General features: G+C 32.6%; 1 pseudogene across 1 annotated transcript; it reads left to right on the forward strand.

Moving 5' to 3' along the window:
• Positions 1 to 12,396: 12,396 nt before the first annotated feature.
• Positions 12,397 to 22,175, forward strand: LOC143242509 (ubiquitin-like modifier-activating enzyme 6 pseudogene; annotated as a pseudogene). Its single transcript, XR_013022841.1, has one exon. The product of XR_013022841.1 is annotated as a ubiquitin-like modifier-activating enzyme 6 pseudogene (transcript).
• The last annotated feature ends 1,663 nt before the right edge of the window (positions 22,176 to 23,838 follow it).

The following is a 23,838-nucleotide window of genomic DNA, read 5'->3' on the forward strand; positions in this document are numbered from 1 at the left end:
ATTTTTCACGTTATACGCCGTTACTTACTACTTAACCACTGGGGTATTATGGAAAGAATAATTACGAATTTAATAATAAATAATTGATTTAAAACTACCGACAATTTGAGTACTTTTATGGAAAAAGTAATAAATAAAACAATTTTTAGGATATTAAATGGTAAAAATGTTGTCAAATGGCTTAGTTATTGTTTGTAAAACGAAAGCTCTCCTTTTAAATTATACAAATTTAAAATTACACAAAGTATGAATTCTCAAAATTACATGTTGTAAATAATGTAACGTAGAGGGAGCACTGAAGCTTAACATGTATCAAGATAAAAAAAAAAATTATCTTGAAATGTATAGTTATAGAAGTAAATTATAGCATTACGAAGATAATGTGGAAAATGATACACATTAAACCGCTCTTTTTTACGGTCTATTATAAGTTACCATAATCATTCTAAAGTAGGAAAACCAATAAAAGTATTTTATCTTGCAATAAAAATTATGAAATATTTTACTGTGCTACTATTATTATGTATTAATGAAGTGTTTTACGAAAAGCAATTTCATGACAGATAAAATAAAAAGTTAACATTTATTTGAAAATTAAAATTCTATAAAGATTTTCTTTGTAACAATATGAGGAATGGTATTTACCATCATAGTTAATTGATAGAACGATATGCAATATGGCTTTGTTTTTTTCCCATTTCATACGCCAAGTTTCACATTCCATTGGTTTAGTGTAGAACATTATACAAAAAAATACAGGCACGTTTATCAATTTAGTTTAAAATATCTTCATTTATCATTTATGTGTTTATTGTAGTTGTTGAAGATACGTATTTTATCAAACATTTGAAATAATTCCGACGAAGCATGTTACCAAAGTGAGGAACAAGCTAAAGCTCCTCTGGAAGATACTTTAAAAGATGTGCCTTTTGGTTCTGGAATTCATTCTCACATGCCTGAATGCATTATTCATTTACATATCGATGAGAAGGAACGGTTTGGTACTTCAGGGCTCACCTTTCACACCCATCCTTAAGAAAAATACGTTACAAACTATTTTTCTGGAAATCACATATTCCACTATTAATTGGTACTAAACTCTTGTAAAGTGTTAGCACCTGCTATGCCATTAGCAACTTATTTCATAAGTTAACCCTGTTACAAAAATAAAACATAAACGTAGCCGCCGTTTTTAAATCTTGTGTTCTTTCATCCTATTGTCTTCAGGATAAAGCACAAAGAAAACAGTAGCATTCATCTTATATGAACTATCTTGTAAACTTTTATGAGATCACCTTAATAGGTCTTAACCAAGTTATCTCAAAGTTACCTTTTCAGTAAGTCAGTATCCTTTCTTGTGTGAAACCAAAACAGTAATCAGTACTTAAAGTAAACCTAACTTGAGATTTGTGTAGAGGTAATTATGTCTGTTGACTTGTAATCCAAGCACCTATAAATACATCGTAAAGTTCTATTAGTTTTACTAACAGCAACAGAGAATTTCCTATGTTCTAAGGTCGCTTATCCACTATTCCAATGTTTTTCTTCAGTCATCTATTTATTTCATGCTATCTGTATAAATATGTGATTCAAATTATGATAATTCCCATGCATAAGTTTGCTCTTACTATAAGTTCTATAACTAAAGCCTAATCTCCCAATTCATATGAGTCATACATGTCAACATTCTAAAATAGAACTAGAAACATAACCAACAAACATTACTAATTATCCCCCTAACTATATCATTAATATAAATAAGAAAAATGAAAGGTCCAAGCACTAGTAACAAATGGCCCACTTTAACTGAACCCTATAAATAATAACCTTTTACTTGTTTCCAGTTAAATAGTATTTCCCCAACCCCTACTAATGTGATTTTCTTTGATACTCTTTTGAGGCACCAAATCAAAAGCTTTTTAAAACTCAAGTACACAAAGTTCGTGCTTTTTCATCTTCCTGATAAAAATTAGCATCTTAAAAAAAAAGACAGATTAATAAGGCTTTTAATTATGATGTATTGCATCAATGATTTTTTTACAGCTTCTTTTGTCAAGACCTCAGAAATTTCACACTACAGAAATAGAATTAATTGTTCTATAGTTTTTTTGAGCAACTCATATCATTTCTTTAAAATAACATTCCAACCAAACTCCATAAAGCCTTTTCACACTCATAAACCTACCTACAAAATTTCAAACTAACAATGCCTAATAGATCACTGTATTTTAAACCATTCAATAATTTTATGATGGTGAAATATTGCTCAATAAAAAATAACCCTGGATCTAGATTTAAATTTATTATCCTGGATATTCATGATTTTATATCCAAATTTAAATTTCATTCACATAAAAATGACCAGTCATAGGAAGCCAACCACAACTTCTTACATTTTTAAATACTAAATCACGTTAGGCTAATGAATGACATTAACTTAAGGGGGTCAACACTTTAGGGTGTTGATCCCCTGTCCCCCTTTCTATCCATAGTCCTGATTAATTGTAAGATCACAACATAAGTAGTGAAACAATTATACTTTGTTTTATTCACATCAGGCATGCCATCCAAACTTATAAATTCCTCATTTTAGTTTAGATTTATCAAATTTAATATTCAAGTACTCTTTTAGAGTTTGTTTGTTTTCTTTTCCAACATGCTGATGTTAATCCAGTAGATGCTGTACATGGAGCCCCAAGTGAAACTTTATCAGGATCTCACTATGATTTTCTGGCTTTTTAGTTCAAAATTCAACCATATATCTAACAAACAAAATTTTATTTTAAAGATATTTAAATTAATAGTACATTCCTTCTTCATCAAGTAGTCATACACAAACTTTACAGCTCTTAATAGAGAAATAATATAGGTTCCCACTTATAAAGTTTAACATCTCAGCATTGAAATAAAGTTCTCCATGGGAATTTTATCAAAACCCAGGAAAACATAACACCAGTAATAATGCAAAGTGATAAATAGCCACCATTTCTTTCCAGAAGAAATGCTGCATATGTACATATATATTTTGCAAAATGTTTTCTTATTTTGTATTATTCGTTGCACCTCTTTACACCATTATTGGTACCTTTATCAGAAATAATATTATGGAAGACCAATTATTCAAACTTCCAACAAATATATCTACCTGAATTACAGTGTTTACTTTTTGTTATAGAAAAATAAATTACATGTTAATTTAAGATACTTTATAATTTAAAATTTTATTTTTTAAAAGGAATCATTATTGAAACGTATTCCTATGCCACTTCCAACGTGGTGGTATCTTTATTTTATTAAGGTAGTTAGAATAATATTGTAAATAAACTTAACCAGAAACACTCTATTCTGTATAGCCCTAGCCTTGTATTAGATGTTTTTAACATAGCCCTCGTATTTTTCAGGATTTTTTAGTCATTCAAATTAAGGTGTTTTCCTACAAGACTAACATTATTTTCTCATAAAAATTATTTATCCAAATTTTTTTTAGCCAAGGGCATCATTTATATTTCTCATTATCCGAAACAATAAAACATGTGATGAATGTGCACAGAAGTGGATAAAGTTATATCACAGTTCATAATGAAAAGTTTAACGACTATTAAAATGCATGTATATACACATATACATATATATATGAAAATTTCTACATTTACATTTATTTACATGCATAGTTTCTATTTTGGGAACTTTGATTTATATAATACAGTTAATTATGTAATATGAATAAGTTATTTACTAACCTCTTGATACCACTGCCTAAGAATAACACATTTTGTTTTTAATCAATTTAACTTTAATAAATAGCTTACATTTTTTTATATGTATATGAGTGAAACTACCTTGAAATATGTACAATAGTATATACAGCCATTCTTGAAATATGTACAATAGTATATACAGCCATTCTTGAAATATGTACAATAGTATATACAGCCATTCTTGAAATATGTACAATAGTATATACAGCCATTCTTGAAATACTCACAGAATCATGTTTGTTTTAATTAATTCTGATTAATTTCTGGTTCTCTTGTATAACATAGCAAAAATATAAAACCATAGTTACTTATTATAATACTTTGCATCATGAATACTAATATTTCTTCCATACAGTTATTTAGATAAGGATTTGAACACAATAGCACTGTAACTGCATAACTTTACTCTTTTCTCTGATATTTTCAAATGTGTATTTGTTTTGCATTAAAGAAACATTTATATTACAACCATTTTGTTCAAGACTGAAGCAGCTTTACGAATGGACTTGACTAAAACTTTTTACAGATTTATTTTACAAAGTGGTTGGCATTTGGAATGGGTTGTGTAAGGGAAGGCTTTATGATGAATATTTTTAGTGGTAAAGGCTGGTTTCAAGTTTTATATCTATTTTAAAATTTCATCTGTTGGATGAGATAGTTTAGATAGACCATTAGGTCCCTTGTTATTCTTAAATTATGTTTATGTATGTATGAAACAAAAATTGATTTTGAGATCAATTACTTTAAAAAAAGAAAAAGACATAAATTATAAAGTGTGTGCTTTACAAAGAAATGTTTAAGTTAAATTGAGCAACAGTGAAATGAGAAGTGTGAAATAATGTTTTCACACTGCAAAAGGAAGGTGTTAAGTAAAACTTTATATTAAATGTTGTAGTGATGATGGATTGCAAAAAAAAACTATTTTGTGGTAAAGTATGAGTTGCACTGAAAGAAGTAATGCATTTTTTATACTGTATTTCAATAGCTGAAATAACATATTATTGTACTTACCAAATTATTATGAGGTTACTTGTGAAACACATATGAGATAGCAGATGTTACTTTTATTTTACAGCTGTGTTTACTACTTAGTTATTTATTCCTTATATCATTTAGTTCAAATTATTCAGCTGTGAATTTTTAGTCACATTATAGTACTAACTCACATTTTATCTGCAGCACACTAATTTTGAGTATGTTTGTATTATTAAACTCACGCGAGTTTCCCCTGGTGGTGATTGATGTTTAGGCGTTAAAGTTGTGAAAGATTATGTAAATGAGCTAATCATACCAGGTACAAGTTTGTGATCTAACCACTAAATAAAAACCTTCTTTGATCTTGAAAAAGGGTTAGTTCACAAGATACAGCTAGAACAACTTATTGTTCAGCATAATTATTGACACTGAGAAGTGGTTTAATTTTGAAACACTGTTATTCACTTGTATATTACATTTTTTTTAGTTTTCTGTTTCTTTTTCCTAATTTGTAAGATATTTACTAAAATTATTCACATTAAGATCTGTATTATTAAAATTTATACCTATTCCTGGCCAGGCTTGGCTTTACTAACTGTTCTTTGTATAGGATAAGATTTCTATTCTACAGGGTGGCCCGTAAGTCCCTACCCATCCATATATTATTATAAACAATGTTATAATACTAATGATGAGTTGAAGGCAGCTGTTACTGTGGCATGAAACAATAACCCCTGCTATGTTGAGGAAAATGGTGTCACATAATATTACGAGGCGAAAATGAGGGACAGCACACAGATACACTGGATACATAAGATATATGGATGGGTAGGGACTTACAGAACACCCTGTAGTTGTTTGAAAGTTAATCTTTTTTAGTTTTTATTGTTATATTTAATTAATTGTTTTAGATTGTCACAGCATTTTGCTTAGGCTGTTGTAATCATCTGTATATTACATTAGTGATAGTAAATTCTACATACAGATTAAATGAGACTGGAATTGTTTTTACAGTCCAAGTCCACTTTTAATACTACTAATAGTTCATTTAAAGCTTTTCTATGCTTTATTTTTTAATTCTTCAATACTTTAATTAATGTACTCAGGAGCTATCCAGTAAACATTTAAAACAAACAAGCTACACACCTAAGATCATCAGATAAACCATTTCTCACATAAAACCTTTAACTTCAAAGGTGTTTAACACTAACTGAGGCATAGCCAAGTACTCAAAACTCTTAGGTAAGAATGAAGGTGAATTTCACTAATCACAAGATTACAGTAAACATGTTTGAGGAATCCTTGGAATAAAATCACTCTACAGAAGATAAAGTTGTGAGAGCATGGAATAGCTTGAGTGTTTAGGGAAAAAAAGGCTTCAAGAGAGAAAATGATTTAGTTATACAAGAAATGAAGCTCCCAGTGTAAAGACAGTCGGAAGGCTTTGAAAAATGTACATTTAATAAAGGCTAAATGGTGAGAAAGTATTTTTGAATAAAAGGAACTTTTGTGGGAATTATTCAAGTTCACAATGTTGTTATATAAATGTCTTTACTGTATTATCAGGTGGGGTCTATTATGAACTATCAGTGAGCATTGAAAAAACATGAGCTGATCGGATTGTAAGGTGGTTAAGTGATAAAAATCAAAAATTTCTTATTAATGGAGTCTAGACAAATCTCATCTTTGTTAACAGTGTTATGCCTCAAGAGTAGATATTAGGCCTTTTCTCTCATTTTCTTTATCATTAATAATAGGAACTTAATTGTTAAATTAGTAGAGTTTGCTGATGACGTTTAACTATTGGGTGTTTCTAGCTGTATTGAAGAAAAGCAATGACTTGGTTTCATTGGTAAGTTTGTAAATACTTGGCAAATGGCCTTTTATTATAGTAAATGCTAGTTAATATATCTCAGTTATCATAATTTTGGTAATATAGTAATTTGGATGAGAATACATTCAGTAAAGAAAATGATATTGACACATAGCTTAGTAATTAGTTAAATTGGTTTATCAGTTACTTGTTAAACTCGTTAATTGATTATTAATTCATCTAATTAATTATCCTCATGAGATTCAGGAAGTTGGATCAGTTGAAATAGAAATATTTGAAAATACTAATTTCAATTATTTTTTTGTTTTTAAGCCATGAAAATGATCAGATAATTTCAACAACCTTAAATTAGTTTCAGTTAATAACATGAATTCATAATTACAATATTTCAATAACTTGGATAGCTGAAATAATAAAGAACAGCAATAATGGAAACAATAATGTAGTTTATTATTTTTATAACATTAAATATTTCATTGTAATTTTCATCATTTAGTTGTGTGACAGTAACTGATGTTTATGGATAATAAATAACTCAGCTCTAGTGGAAGGTAAATTGTTCAAGCCATGTATTATAAGACATTTATAAACAAAAAGAGGTAATTATTTTCTTACATAAATCACTAATAGGCTTCACTTGGAATGCTGTTTACAGTTTGATGTCATTATCTAAAAAATATGTTCACATGAGGACTACAAGAATGAAACCAGGAATGGAAAAATTGTCTTTTGTTGATTTGTTAGGATATCTCGTCTTAATTTCGTTTGACAAAATAAGGGCAAGAAGTTATCTGATTTAATTTAATAAGATTATCAGGGTGGGGGTGGAGAGGTGCCTTTGCCCGAGTTCTCTGTGTGCTGTACCTTGAAAAGCAGAGGCCTGGCCAGGCTATGTTGTAATTTAGACAGTTTTAATTATTTTTCTAACAAGGTGATTAGTTTGTGGGAGTATTCACTATCAATAGCAGGACATACGTTATTTTAATAATCTCAAGTTCATCTATAAACTTTTTACTAAATATGCTAAAATATTTGTGTGTGTATTGAAAACCAATAAGTTAATCAAAATAACAGTGGAAATTTAATAATAACAAAAGTTTCATACAACTTACTTATAATTTGTATGATTATTATTTACCCTTAAACAGCGGGATTGTTGTTGGTAGCAGTATCAATTGATGATTGCCGCCGTTTAAGGTTTAAACCACCATTGATGATAAAAATCATTTTGTTTAGTGCCTGTGCCTTTCATAAAAGTTTGGTTGCATGACATAACTGATTAGCAGTTCTGAAGAACAACACTTTACTCTAATTTAAGGAGATAAACTTGCAGTAAAAGTAAAGGTCAGGATGACAAGCTTTAAATTCCTGAAAGACTAACTTGCGATGTGAGCCTGAAAAGACAAACAGTATTTTGTTGCTGCTATATGTTCGTAACAACATAGGAAGAGAGGCAACGAAAAAGAGTAGACATGGTTAGCCACGGTTCAAAAGATTAGCCATGCATCCATCTAGATATACAATATTGGGTTTTAATAGTGTTATATTACTTTGTTGAGCTATTATCTGTAACGTGTAGTTAGAAGAAGATAGGGATAATACTGATACACAGTTTAAATAAAGTAGGCCTTAAGCGACTCAGTTTTGGACTTATTCTATAAAGCTAAAAGAAATATTATACGATTCAAGTTTTCAAGACCGTTATAAGCATATACAGCCTTTTTGTATTTCCATACGATAGCAGAATGGGAAAACCTTTCAATGCAAAATTGAACACTGGGTGGAAGAAGTTGTAAGTTCAAACTCAATGTTTCATTATCTTTTGATATTGCATTCCTATTCATAAATATAAATTTTTGCAAAAATTTGGCATTACTTTGATAGAACATCAGATGCATATTTTGTGAAAAACGTATAACATTTGAATGCGGTAATCAAATGAAGTCGACCACCAAAATTTCTATAATTTTTATAAATATTCAGGAAGTTTGTTTTTTTTCAACGATCCTTCAACTGGGGCCAATTAGTTTTAAGTTTTTCTTTACAAGAATTAAGTCATCATATTTTCTGTTTTGCGTTAAAAAAAATGTTTTTACGTATAAGTACGTGTTTCGTATTTTCTAAGCTTTTTGACCAGCATGGCCAAGTGATTAAGGTGCTCGACTCGTAATCCGAGGGTCGTGGGTTCGAATCTCCGTCATACCAAGCATGCTCCCCTTTCAATCGTGGGGGCGTTATAATGTTACGGTCAATCTCACTATTCGTTGGTAAGAGAGTAGCCTAAGAGTTGGCGATGGGTGATGATGACTAGCTGCCTTCCTTCTAGTCTTACACTGCTAAATTAGGGACGGCTAGCGCAGATAGCCCTTGAGTAGCTTTGCGCGAAATTCAAAACAAACAAACCAACATTTTTTTAAATTTTCAGTCTCTTGTATTCGACAAAAAATATTTGACAATTATTTTACAAAAATAAAACCATTTCTTTCCAATGAGACGCCAATTTTATACAACAAAGTACCGAATATTTTGCAACGATGTGTAACTTCTCATCTTAAAAAATACAAGCTGTAACTACCAAATTACCTACCTAATTAAATTCTCACTTGAAAGAAACAAACTTTCAAGATGTCTTCAGAAAAGTAAAAAAATAAAACGGTGTACTATATAAAAAGTATATATTGTGGTGAAGGCAAGCACTGAAATGTTTACTTAACTACCAGTTATCAGGCAGTTAGTAAAATTGTTATATTTGCTTCATGAAGTCGTATTAGTTAGTTGCGGTATGGCGGAACATAGCATGGTTCTGAGTTTTTTTCGTGTTTTTGTAACTCAAGTACAAACTTTTGGCTCATAGCTACGTTATTTCTTGACCGATTTGAGATCTGATTACTGTTTTAGACTTAGAAGGTCAAACCTTTTCGAATAACGTCTTTGACAACGCCCAAGGTATCATAGATTGATATATTCTCATTCTGCCAAAAAGAATTTGAATTTGAAGGTATGCTGGTGGGAAGCTGATGAGAAATAAACTTGGATCGAGTATACTTGCGTCCCACGCTTATTATTGCTGGCTCCCTAATATATAGCTGATAAAAAAGATCTTATAGATTAATTTACTATAATCATGCCTAAAAATAATGTTAATTGTCGCGGATGTTGAAGATTCCCTCTAGTTTTTTTGCCTCTGTCTTCCGCTGAACAGCTGTAATTCTACGGATTTACAACGCTAAAATCAGGAGTTCGATTCCCCTCAGTGAACACAGCAAATGGAAGACACACACTTTTACCTCTAACTAATTAAACCATGAGGAGCCCTAACTCAGCATAAGTACATTTTAACGTAGTGTCTATATAATATTGAACTTTATATAGTTAAAGATAGGTGATTTACACGAAAGATTTGTGTCATATAAATGTCTTTAGAAATATATACGCCTAATAACGTTAATATTATGATGAACAATGATCAATTACAACTTTGAAGTAGTGGACTGGAACTTAATTCTCATGTTATAACATAGAGTTTAACAAGTATTTTCTAAAGATTACTCTATCGGAGGTTCTAAGAATCGTCTGAAATTTTGTGGTTTAGCATTTGTCCCCCAGTAGCTCAGCGGACTTTGAACGTTAAAAACCGGGTTTCGATACCCGTGGTGGGCAGAGCACAGATAGCTCATTGTGTAGCTTTGTGCTTAATTCAAAACAATAGCTTTAGCATTTATTTTATTGAGTACGAGAAAAAAATTCATCTTTAATTAGAGCACTTATTTCACTGTTTATAACATTACTGAATATGTATCTATATATGTGTGCATATCAATTGACTAATACACATCTATGTCACTGAGTTATCAAATGTTATTTCTTATGGACTATTTATTTTTGTTATTAAACAATCGATAAAAGTTTGTTTTTGATTGTTTGTTTTGAATTTCGCGCAAAGCTCCTCGAGGGCTATCTGCGCTAGCCGTCCCTAATTTAGCAGTGTAAGGCTAGAGGGAAGGCAGCTAGTCATCATCACCCACCGCCAACCCTTGGGCTACTCTTTTACTAACGAATAGTTGAATTGACCGTGACGTTATAACGTCCCCACGGCTGGAAGGGCGAGCATGTTTGGCGCGACCGGGATTCGAACCCGCGACACTTGGATTACGAGTCGAACACCTCAACACGCTTGCCCATGGCGGGCCATAGATAAAAGTTCCACTTTGTTAGCCATCGAAGGCCTGGCATGACCTAGCGCGTTAAGGCGTGCGCTTCCTAATCTGAGGGTCGCGGGTTCGCGCCCGAGTTGCGCCAAACATGCTCGCCCTCCCAGCCGTGGGGGCGTTATAATGTGACGGTCTATCCCACTTTTCGTTGGTAAAAGAGTAGCCCAAGAGTTGGCGGTGGGTGGTGATGACTAGTTGCCTTCCCTCTAGTCTTACACTGCTAAATTAGGAACGGCTAGCACAGATAGCCCTCGAGTAGCTTTGTGCGAAATTCCAAAAAACAAACAAACAAACAAACAAACAAGTTAGCCATCGGAACATTTCGTATTGTGAAATAGCAGTTTCTGTTTTATTTGTAGTTATGGTTTTGTTTACTATTTAATCGAGCTAGTTTTTGTTTCCTTAAATCCTATCTCACATGTTTCATTGTGCATATTAAATACGAATTTTAAAAAGTTATTTTTACATTAAGACACCAATACAAGGGTCGGAATATCGCTCGCACTCTTCCATTGCACTATTGGCAAATACTTACGTAAATATAAATGTTAAGTAGATAGTTACGTTGCATGTAATTTTAAATATTTGAAGTGAGACTGACCATTCTCAAAATTATCGAGACTGTAAATTGCATACAGGCCTATCGCAAGCACAAAATTGCGACTTCAAACACCTGAAGGACTTGGAAGGACAAATATTTCAGCTACTGTACCCGCTTTTTCTATGGGTGACGTTACTTCAATCGTTCAAGAAGATTCAAAAGTATCTACGAAATAGCTGGAAGTTCTACCATGGATCATACACATATGATATTGAAGGTATATCATGTTATATTTTGTGTCATAAACATAGGCCTAAAACTGTATGTTTGGAAGACCCTACATTCTTCATCGTGTCTATAATACTTTATTTCAGTATTAATTGGTAAATATTTAGTATTGTGTGTACATAATTTGACGAGTAAGACTCCACGGTAATTTAAATATACAGTACTAGGTGCCCAGGGATGGGGTGGGGAGTGATTTTGTATATACACTTTAGGCCTGTGCTAAGGGAGATGGGGCGAAACAGCATTAACAGACCAATTTGAACTTTATTAATAATAACAATAATATATTTTAAATGCATATATTATACAGATTAGCCAGGGTCGTTGAATATAAAGGTCTCTTTAGCACTATAATTTTCATATATAAGTTTAAAAGTTCATGTAGTCTTATTACTGGGTCAGACGCTATTACTAGTATTAGGCTAAGCCTATGCAAATTTGCAGCTTGACTGTATTATTTATATAAAACAGCGGTTTTTCGTCACGTCGTATCTTTACACGCCACTGCCTCTTCTAACCATTTGTAAAAAGCTGTGGAACAATAGACGTTTATTGTATCCTGTATCGTTATTGCGCAAGAGAACACAATAGGACGGTTTTGAAAAGGCGAGCATGTTTGGTGCGACGGCTTTCAATATCAAACTGATAGTGAAAGGTGAAGATACTCGAATGTTTGTAGTTATTTTTACGAGTTATCGACGTGTATCTTTGTGTTAATAGATATCTAGTACTTTTATTCTATATATATTGTGAGTAACATATTATGTACACTAGGGGTCGTTGTGTAAATTGGTGTGTTTGTGTATCATGAGTAGAAGTCGATTCCTACAACTTGACAAATTATTCACTTGAAGTTAAATGTTTATAAAGTGATTTAGTATGGAAAGAAATATTTAACTGTTCTATCAAATAAATAATGAGTTTCTCTGATTTTAAAGTGTTCAGTTAAATAGAAGTAATTGTTTGCTGACTGTGCGTTAATGCTAATTTCTGTAGGCTGTAGCGTAGAATGTAGACGGGTACAGTATAGTTTCAACGTATTGGATTATAATCTGACAAAAGACATCCCTTCCTCATCATGAAACGAGACGTACTTGTAATGAGCATAAAAAATTTACGTCAGGCTTAATATAAAAGTCGTAAATGATGGAGGGATTCGACGAAGCATTTTATAACAGGCAGCTGTATGCAATTGGTTATGATGCTATGCGAAGCCTTTCAGGTACGAGTGTTTTACTTTGTGGCTTTGGGGGACTTGGGATTGAGATTGCTAAAAATCTTGTTCTCTTAGGAATTAAACAGCTAACAATAAACTTCAATGGTAACAGCACTCCAGACGATACAAGAATACATTCTATTTCATTTCTTGATGCAGGCAATACCAATATGTCTTCAAAAACGTCTATTTGGAAAAAGGAACTTCAAGAACTAAATTCAGATGTAACAATCACAATAACAGAAAAAAGTGAAGAAAATCTTCTTGACTGTGAGTGGTTAAGTTGTTTTCAATGTGTGATATTAACAGAAACACAGTTAGACACACAAATTTCTATAAACAAACTGTGTAGAAGTAAAAATTATCCTATTCCGTGTATAGTTACAGATGTGTTTGGTTTCTGTGCTTCCGTATTTTGTGACTTTGGTGAGTCATTCACTGTAGTTGATGCAGATGGAGAAGAGCTAAAAGAAGTTCAAATTGGAAACATTGCAATAACAGATGATTTAATTATTATTTTTACAGTAGACGGCAAACATCATGGTTTTGATACAGGGGTAAAAGTTATTTTAAGTGATATAGTTGGAATGGAACCATTAAATGGAACAGTTGTTTCAGTTAATGTACTTTCACCATCAACTTTCTCCATTGTCACAAATAGTGGTAAGTCTCCAAGAGACTATGGAAATTATGTGAGAGGTGGACTCTGCAGACAAGTTAAGAAACCAAAGTCTATGTATTTTGAATCCATCGAAGCACAGATTTGGAAGCCAACTTTCAGTACTTCAAACATGACTGTGCCAAATGTAGAAAATATTCATGTTGGTTTACTAACTACTTATTTTTTCTACAAGAAAGAAGGAAGACTACCAAGAACCAGATGTGAGTATGATAGTAAGTATTTCCTTGAAATGGCAATGGATATAAATTCCAAACTGGAAAAACCAGTTAATTGTCTCAATAAAACTTTTTTACAAATGTTATCATTTACAGCCAGAGGTCAGGTAACTCCTCTTTTAGCTTTTCTTGGTGGTGTTGTTGGTCAAGAAGTGCTAAAAGCTGTTACAAAGAAGTTCACTCCTATACAGCAGTGGTTTCATTTTGAAGTACAAGAAGTGTGCTCTAATTTAAATGACCCTGATAACTTTGTGCTAAAAAATGATACACTAGACTCTCTTAGAATATGTATTGGTAACAGATTATGTAAACTGTTGGGTGAAACAAAGTTGTTTATAGTGGGATGTGGAGCTGTTGGATGTGAAATAATAAAAAATTGTGCACTATTAGGAGTGGCTTCTGCTGGTGGTAAAATCACATTAACAGATCATGATGTGATTGAAAAATCTAATTTGAATAGACAGTTTCTTTTCCGAAATCACCATATTAGGCAACCAAAAAGCATGATTGCTGCTAAAGCACTACAGGAAATAAATCCATCAATAAACATAGAATGGTATCAGTTCAAAGTATGTGATGAAACAGATTTTTTTAATGATGAATTTTTTAACCAGCAAGACATTATAGCAAATGCCCTTGACAACTTAGAGTCAAGGCGATACATGGACAAACGCTGTGTTGAAAATTGCAAACCTTTATTAGACTCTGGTACAATGGGTAGTAAGGGTCATGTTCAGGTTATTATTCCAAATTTAACAGAACATTACTCTGCACAATCTGATCCTAGTAATGAAGAATATCCCCTTTGCACCATCAAGTCTTTTCCTTCACAGTTGGAACACACAGTACAGTGGGCACTTGACAAATTTATGAGGTTGTTTTATCAAAAACCTATAATGTGGAATCAGTTCTGGATGAAAAATAGACATGTGCAAGATATATTAGTGAAGCTAGAGTCTGAAGGTTCTGTAGAAAATATTTCTTGTGTTGCAAAATTTTTAAAGGCAAAACCTTATTCCTTTGAGGATTGTGTTCGAATTAGCAGGATACAATTTGAAAAATATTTTAATCACAAAGCATTACAGCTACTTGGTATTTTTCCATTAGATTCAAAGCTTCAGAATGGCACATTGTTTTGGCAGTCACCAAAAAGACCTCCTAAGTCTCTTAATTTTTCTTGGGAGGATGAACAACATAGATTATTTGTTATATCAATGTCCAAACTGTTAGCTACAATATGGGGAATACCAGTTACTTCTGCAGACACAAATTTAGACAATATAAAGCAGATTATATCTGCAGTAAAGGTACCAGACTTTCATCTGGACCCTCAGAAACACATAGAAACTAATGAAAAAACTAAGGTACCTTCCATATCTTTTAAGTGCCAGGATAAAATGAATAGAATGACTCTGAAGGCTTTATTGTCTAGCAGAATGTCTCATGACATGAATGGAATTTATCTTGTATCACCCATTCACTACAACAAAGATGATTATGCAGAAGGTCATGTTGACTTTGTTACAGCTGCAGCAAATCTCCGAGCTCAGATGTACGGCATTCAACAAGCTTCCAGGTTTAGAATTAAGCAGATTGCTGGCAAAATTATACCTGCTCTTGCCACAACTACTTCAGTTGTCGGAAGCCTAATGGCTCTGGAGTTACTAAAAATTGTGAAAGGCTTAAAAGAAATTGAACATTACAGAAACTACTTCTTAAACCTTGCAGTTGCATCATTTGTAGCGTCTCAACCAGCTCCACCTCGGGTCCAAAAATTGGGCACTGGTCTTTTGTTTACAGTTTGGGATAGATGGGAAATCAATGGGTATCCAAAAATGACTCTTCAAAATTTCCTGGATGCTCTACAAAAACAAACTGGATTACATCCAAGCATGGTGGTTAAAGAAGCAGAAATGATATGGGTATACATGATGCCAAATCATGATAAAAGAAAAACTAAAACTATGAAACATCTGATAAAACCTTTTGATCAACAAAAATATACTGACTTAACTGTTGCATTCCAACTGGCATCAGGTGAGGAAGCTTTAGGGCCAATTGTGAGATACTACTTCAATCTTCGTTCAAAAAAGTGAACTCAATAATAGAAGAATAAATTGGTGCTGAGCATTTCCACTGTATTTTATGTTTACGTACTTTTGTGTAATGTAGATTTCTATACATAGATTTTTATAACAATAATCATGTGATCAGATCAAGTGACTGGTTTCTCTTTAGCCTGAAATGACAAGAAAAAACTTAATAATTGGATCAAAAGATTAAAAAAATCAGTGTTACTTTAATTACCAGTAAAATATTCTAATTAAAAAGACACTGTGAGGTTTTATTTGGAGTTATGTATTTGCATAATAATAAAAATAATAATGGTGTGGTAAAATAATTAATTAAATAATTTAGTTTCATGAAAGTGGTATCTTTTATAACCTTAGCACGTTTTGTGTGTAGTGAATAAGTACAACTATATATATCTATATGAAACTGCTTTGTAAAAAAACAGATGATTTTGCAGTTATAATATTGAGTAATTTGTTTTTCTGCCTGCATAAATTTCCCGAAAAAATTTCAGTTCTAGAAAATGTACCAAATAAATAACTTTTTATATGAGAAACATGTTTGTATTCAGGATGAAGAGTTAATAGAAATACATTGGTTTTGTATTTTTCTAGTGTTTTCAATATGAGTATTTATTAGCATGAATGCCTGAAATTGGTCATTGTTCAAAATGTATTATTAGATCATGATTTGATTATCAAAAAAATCAATCATAATTGGAGTTTGATCAAACATCTTGACTATTTGTTGCTTTTAGACTTTGGTTCCAACATGTGTGTGTGTGTGTATATATATATATATATATATAAATTTCAAATTTATGGAAAGTGTAGCTACTTTCCTAGTAGCTACCTGGTGGGTCAGTGTGGTAAGCTTGTGGGTTTGTAATGCTAGGAGTTTGATACCTGCAGTGGGCACAGTGCAGATAATCCATAGCACAGTGGTACCTCGGTTCTCGAACTTAATCTGTTCCAGAAGGCTGTTCGAAAACCAAATAAATTTTTCCTATAAGAAATACTGTAAATTATATTAATCCATTACAGACCTCTAAAAATTATGCATTATGAAGCATTTTAAGTAAAAATATTGCTTATTTATACCTGTATAATAATACTTACATGCATAAAGTCAACCACAAAAACTATAAACACAATAAAAAAACAATAAATGAAAATTTAACTGTACTTTACCTGTGCTGAGGAGAGCTGATGGCATAAGTGAAAGGTGGTGAGGAACGTGGAGAGTTGGAGGGTTATTATTGTTTGGAAGGGGAATCACCTTCCATAAAAATGTCAGGTAACTCTCCTTCTGGGGTTCTTTCTCTTTTCTGTCTCTTTGCACTGCTACAACTTGTCATTGAAAAGGTTTATGCTGTTCTTTGCTACAGCTTTGTCAGGGTGAAATTTTTCCACAAAACTTTGTAACTCTCCCCATTTTCCACACATTTCCTTGATTAGTGAACTAGGAACATCCTTCCTTCTCTCCTTCTCATCTGAAGACACTTTCTTAGTTGCCTTCTGTTGCTGCTCCTTCTGAAGGTCTTGGAGTTCTTCCGTGGTCTTCCACCAATTCCTCCACATCATCACCACTCACATTCAAGCCCATACACTTGTCTAGTAAGACAATATTCTCGACACCAGGCTCAGCCTCAAAGCCTTCAAAGTCTCTATCTGCTACTGACTCTGGCTACAATTTCTTCCAGGCTGAGTTCATGGTCCTAGGCTTTTTCTATGATTCTCAAGCAAAGGAGGATATTAAAGTGATTTTTTCAGAAGTCTCTGAGGGTTAACTCTGTGTCAGATGTCACTTCAAAGCACCTTTGAAACAGTGCTTTGGTGTAGAGTTTCTTAAAGTTCAATATGACCTGCTGGTCCATGGGCTGAATGAGAGGAGTCATGTTAAGGGGCAAGAGCTTCACCGTAATGAAACTGTACTCCTCCACCAACCCATCCTCCAAGCCTGGTGGGTGAGCAGGTGCATTGTCCATCACAAGAAGGGCCTTGAGTGGCAACTGTTTTTCTGTGAGGTAATTCTTTACACTTGGGGCAAACACTTCATGGACCCACTCCATAAAAAAATTGCCTGGTTACCCATGCTTTACTATTAGCCCTCCACATGATATTTAGTTTACTTTTCAGGACATTATTTTTCTTAAAAACTCTTGGGTTCTCAGAATGGTACACAAGCAAAGGCTAAAGTTTTAAGTCCCCACTTGCATTACTGTTTTTCATTGGCTTGTGTCCTAGCAGTGACTTTTCCTCCTTGGTGATGTAGGTCCTCTTTGGCATTTTCTTCCAAAAGAGGCCTGTCTCATCACAGTTGAACACTTGTTGGGGAATAAAACCCTCAGCTTCTACATAGCCCTTAAATTCCCTAACAAATCTTTGTTAGAACTGGCACCCTCCCCATGTCTCACCACACTTCTCTTCCTAAATTTTTCAAACCAACCCATACTAGCCTTAAAGGCATCACTTGTATCAGTACTCCTTCCAGGGGTGTTTTTCAGGAGGTCAGCATGCAACTGCTTTGCTTTTTCACAAATGATGGTCTCAGAAATGCTATCACCAGTTGATTTTCGTTTACCCAAATCAACAACAATTTTTCTACCTCTTTCATTGCTTGTGATCTTTGTTTTGTAAGCACTGTCATTCTTTTTGCAACATCAGCTTCTTTGATGACCTCTCTATTTTTCAGTATAGTGCAGACTGTAGACTTTACCACACCAAACTGTGTAGCAAGGTCTGACACACGAACACCACTCTTATACTTTGCTGTGTGATCTTTTTTCACCTCTATTGTGGCTCTAACAACTTTTCTTTTTGGTTTGCTGCTTTCATTATCCTTCTTTGACCCCATGGTGGCTTATTTATCAGAATATTTAGAAGAACAACAAAAAACAAACAAAAGAAAAACTAGAACATTTACAGCAGATTTTAGCAGGGCTGTGGACTGAGACAGGTGTGGGTAAAATGTTTTGAGCAAGCTTAGCATGGGCCAAAAATGGTCGAAGGGTCATTTAGATCATCAGTCGGGCTATTTCGGGGGTTTAGGCCATGACAGCTTGGTTCGGGAACCATGTTTATATTTGACAACCAAAACATGTTTTTTCTCAAACAATATGTTTGAAAACCAAATTGTTCGAGAAGGGAGTCGTTAGATAACCGAGGTACTACTGTATATCTTTACACTTGAAAACAAGAGTAAAATTTTCTTGGTAATGTAAGTCTTAAACATTTAATTTGTAATTAATTTATGCATTATTCATTTGAAAATCTTGTGCTCCATAGCCTAATAGAAAATTCAGCTTAAATATATTCAGTAATAAAACATATTCTCAACTGAAATACTATACTAACAAAAAAAAACAACAGCCTAGCGTAGTATTTCAGGTGAAGATTACAAGTGTATTGCTTCATGTCAAGAGAAGATTACAAGTGTGTTGCTTCATGTCAGGTGAAGATTACAAGTGTGTTGCTTCATGTCAGGTGAAGATTACAAGTGTGTTGCTTCATGTCAGGTGAAGATTACAAGTGTGTTGCTTCATGTCAAGAGAAGATTACAAGTGTGTTGCTTCATGTCAGGTGAAGATTACAAGTGTCTTACTTCGTGTCAGGTGAAGATTACAAGTGTCTTACTTCGTGTCAGGAGAAGATTACAAGTGTATTTCTTTGTGTCAGGTGAAGATTACAAATGTATTGTTTAATATTGGAAAGAGATTAAAAGTGTGTTGCTTCATGTCAGGTGAAGATTACAAGTATTTTACTTCATGTCAGGTGAAGATTCCAAGTGTACTGCTTCATGTTAGAGTGGTCACTCTTAGATTTTATTTTATTGTAAGGTAGAGTAACCTGAATGTCATTTTGCTGAATGTGATAATTTTAAAGTAAAATTAAAACAAGTACTATGTCTTTCTCAGCATAGTGCTTAGAATGTGACATTATAGAATGGTATTATTTGAAAATAAACTGCTCATTTAATTATTTAAAGCAGATTATGAAACCTTTCATTGGCTTGAACCTGTCAGACTTAAGAAAACAAAGTTCTAGTTACGTATGGCACACACACACACATAAAAATTAGGTATGTGAGTAAACTGTTGTACTATAACACTTCATACTTGGTTTCCTGCCTAAGTGAATAAACTTTTTTGTGATTTTATTTTTATTAACCAATGTTTTATGAAAATGTTTTGTCATAAGCTCTGAATTATAGAGTTGGATGTGTGAAAAATTTTTTATACAAATTTAGACACGTGCTTCAGCATTTAAAATGTTAAGTTTAAAAACTTAAATATGTATGTTTGTTTTAAGTGTAAAATAACTGTGGTAAACCTAAAGGTTTTGAAAGCTTAACTGTTCTTTGAATTAACTTCAGGAAAGGGTGTTCATAAATTTTCAGAAACTGCACCAAATTGGTACCATAGAGAAAGGTCTGAGAGCTTACTTATGTATTAAGTTGTATTCTGAAAGAATTAAAATTTTGGATTTTAATCAAAATGAAGAAAAATGATTTCTGTAAACTTGCAAAAAAATTTTGAAGAATGTAGTTATATGGATGGCATACTGGTGAGTTATTTTAATATGTGCATTTCTATCCTGTAATATTAAACTTTGTATTTTATATGTTTGCAAGTTTTATATTTTTTGGTCAAGAAAGTCATTAAGTTTATTTTGTTCAAATGTAACTTTGTTTATTTTGTTGCTCTAAAAATAGACAATACCTGTTCTGCCTGGGATGAATATCACTCAGTTCATCACATTATTTAAGAATATCAGCAGCAGCATCCTTCAGTCATTGTTCTAGTGATATATGTAGGGTATAACTCCAGCTGTCTTGTGATGAGAATTACCAGTCACGTGGGTAGAGCTGTCATTCTGGATAGATGTAATGGCTTTTTGTACTCTTAAGAATGTTACATTTGGTTGGTCTGTACAGAATATCATCTTAGTCGGGCTAGTCTGGAATATCCCTTGAGTTGGACTGGTTAGAATGAAAGGAAGAGTTGGTCACTGAAGGTATCTAGTCAGAGTCACAGTATTTTCTGTTGGTTTAAGAACATACACATTGTGCTTGTGTACATTTTAATAGAGATTGTTCAGTCTTGTCAATTGACTTGGTTAATAGGAGAATTATAATTCTAATTTCTTTGTAATATCTTGTGGAGCTAGGCAGTTAAGATGAATTTGTCAATAGATTAATAATTGAACTCAATTAATTAATTATATTTGACTAATCAACACTCTCACTCAAGGCTTGGATAATTGAATTTAAAATTGTAAAAAAAATTAAAAATAAGAATTTTGTTAGTTATATTTTTGAGTCATGACACTAGTCAGTTAAGTTTAGTAATTTTGAAATTAATTAAAATGATGTGAAGTCATAATGAGAATATTTCAATTAATAGGATACGTGGAATTTAATATGCTAATTTTAATTAGTTGATTATGTTTATGATATTAATTAATGTAGCTAATGCACAATGGTAATTAGGTTAGCTGCCTGTTTTTTCATTTTAAGCAAAACTGTTAGATATAATTCTCAAAATTAATTCAGTTTTACCTGAATTACCACACTTCATTGTGATCTGTTCTGATTTACCTACTCATGTACCCAGAGTTAGGAAGTGCTTGGTTTAGGATACTTGGAGGAAACTATTAAAGTACTTATTCAAAATTTATGTCTTTTGTATTTATTTATTACTTGGACTGTCTTTTGAACTTCTGAGGTATATGTGTGTGTGTGTATGTATATATATCATTAACACACCTAACATTTTTAACAGGTAGCTTTCATGGATTTTATTAACATCGTGTGTGATTAAAATTTCATTGATGTTTTGCATTTGCTGCAATTTACACAATTTTAAATTATATATATCATAATAGCATTAGCATTGGTAGCCTGTTAGGTCTGATTTATTTAAAGTTGTAAACTCCAAGTGATAGTTGTAAAGGAACACTGATGGAGAAATAAGCAACAGTTGAAAACTGCATCAAATGACTACTCTCTCTCTCTTCATTTATTATCTTCCCATTTGTGAAGAGAAAGGTCAGCTAATTTGTGTTGAATTGTCAAATTTAATTTACTCTTTATGAAAGTAATTGAACTTTTAATGTGTGTGTGACGAGGATGTGTGAACTTTGGATTAAAGGTGTTTCATACATTAGATTTTTTGTTCATGGATGGAGAAATGTGTGTGGGGAAGCATGTACTCTTCATATTTAATCTTGTAATGAAGTGCTGCTTTGAATGTGGAATAGAATGTTGTATATAACTTTCATCAATAGTCGCTGTTTCACCATTGAATTCTGTGATCTTGGTTATTCTAGCAACTAAAATGTTCCCAATTATCACTGACTCTGCAAATTAAATTATGTTCTGCCACCTCTGATTTAGTCTCAGTTTCTCGATAAATGAATTTTGTACAAGCCTTCTCTTACTGTCATTTTAATAAACCACAGTCATTTATGTGTATAAATTACTTCACAAGTAATTTACTTTATAACTAATTTATTTATTACAAAAATCATGTTACAATTACTTTACCTTTTAATCTGTCTCTACAGCCTCTGTGTTTGTTGATACTCTGAGTCTTAGTAGACTACATGAGAAGGTCTTCCTCCTTCCTGGACTGCCCTCAAGTGGATCAGCAGTAAGCTTTCAGAGTAACAATACTCAAATCAGGAGTTTAGTTACCCTTGGTGGACAAATCAGATAACCTGAGTGGCTTTGCTGGGTCAAAATAAAGACATTTCTGGGGATTTTATTCTCAAAGACCCATACAAGAATTCACCATGTGAAAAGCAAAGGGTTTTCAGATGTAGCTTTGCCACTTTAAGGGGTAGATCTTGTGCTTTGGTTGCCATATTTCCTGGCAAAAATGTAAATATTTAACATTTGTGTATTGAAAGAACTCCAAATTTTTGAATAAAGCTAAAAAGAACTCAATAGATGTTAGGAGTAAAAATTTATACAATACTTCAGAGTAATGAACTAAACAAACAAATTTTTGCTGTGTATGTGGCATGTAATAACCACTCAATTGCTTGCCCCTTGGCTCAATATATCATCAAGTTTAGTTGAGATTGTCTAAAGACAATAGGATTGATTATGGACAAATAAAGTTTTTACTTTTATAAGTATAGATTTCACTCATCGCCCTATAAGCTTCCTACACCTTAGATACAAACTTATGAGGAGGCATAGATGAATATGCTGTATGTGTAAAAACATAGCTTCTTATTAGCATACACAAAAATCTGTTTGTAAATATAATAGTGTTTTGGATAACATTGGATCTTTTGATCCATCTCAACTGTCTCATCTTCTAAACTAAACTAAAAATATTAATAAATGTATTTTAAAAACTTAAAGCCAGCCCTTATCATTCATGCTCTTATCAAACTCTCATAGATTCATTTAAATTTACTATCTCCACAACATTCAATGACAACCCATTCCAAAGGCCAACCACCCTGTTAGAAAAATAAAACTGTCTTAGCTGAAGGTGACTTCTACCCTGTCAGAATTAAAATATGTGCCCTTTTGTTCTGTTATACTCACTGTTAAGTACTAAAAATAATAATGTATCAACACTGTGAATTCTCTTTACAGTCATAAACACCTCAATTAGATATCCTCTGACACTTTTCTTTCTTTTTAAGTTAAAACAGTTCAAGAGATTGCAAACTCTTCATACGTGAAAACCCTTCATCTCAGGCACCATTATAGTAACCCTTTTCTGAATTTTTTCTGACAATTCAATGTTTTTAATCCTGTGCCCCAAGTGTGGCCTAACAAGTAGCCTACAAAATGGAATTATAACCTTTTTTTAGATTTCTATTCAATATGTTTTGCAGATACAACCTAAAATCACATTTGCTTGGCCATTAGCAACAACACACTTGGATGGTTTAAGAGGCTGATTATATATTACACCAAGATTCCTTTTTTCATGACACTGTTAAGGTTATTCTCATCTAAATTATACTTATTATTCAAGTTATGCTAATCCACATTCATTATCTTTTCCCTCGGTGTAGAAT

The sequence above is a fragment of the Tachypleus tridentatus genome, chromosome 2 (genome assembly GCF_004210375.1).
Source record: "Tachypleus tridentatus isolate NWPU-2018 chromosome 2, ASM421037v1, whole genome shotgun sequence".
NCBI lineage: Eukaryota > Metazoa > Arthropoda > Merostomata > Xiphosura > Limulidae > Tachypleus > Tachypleus tridentatus.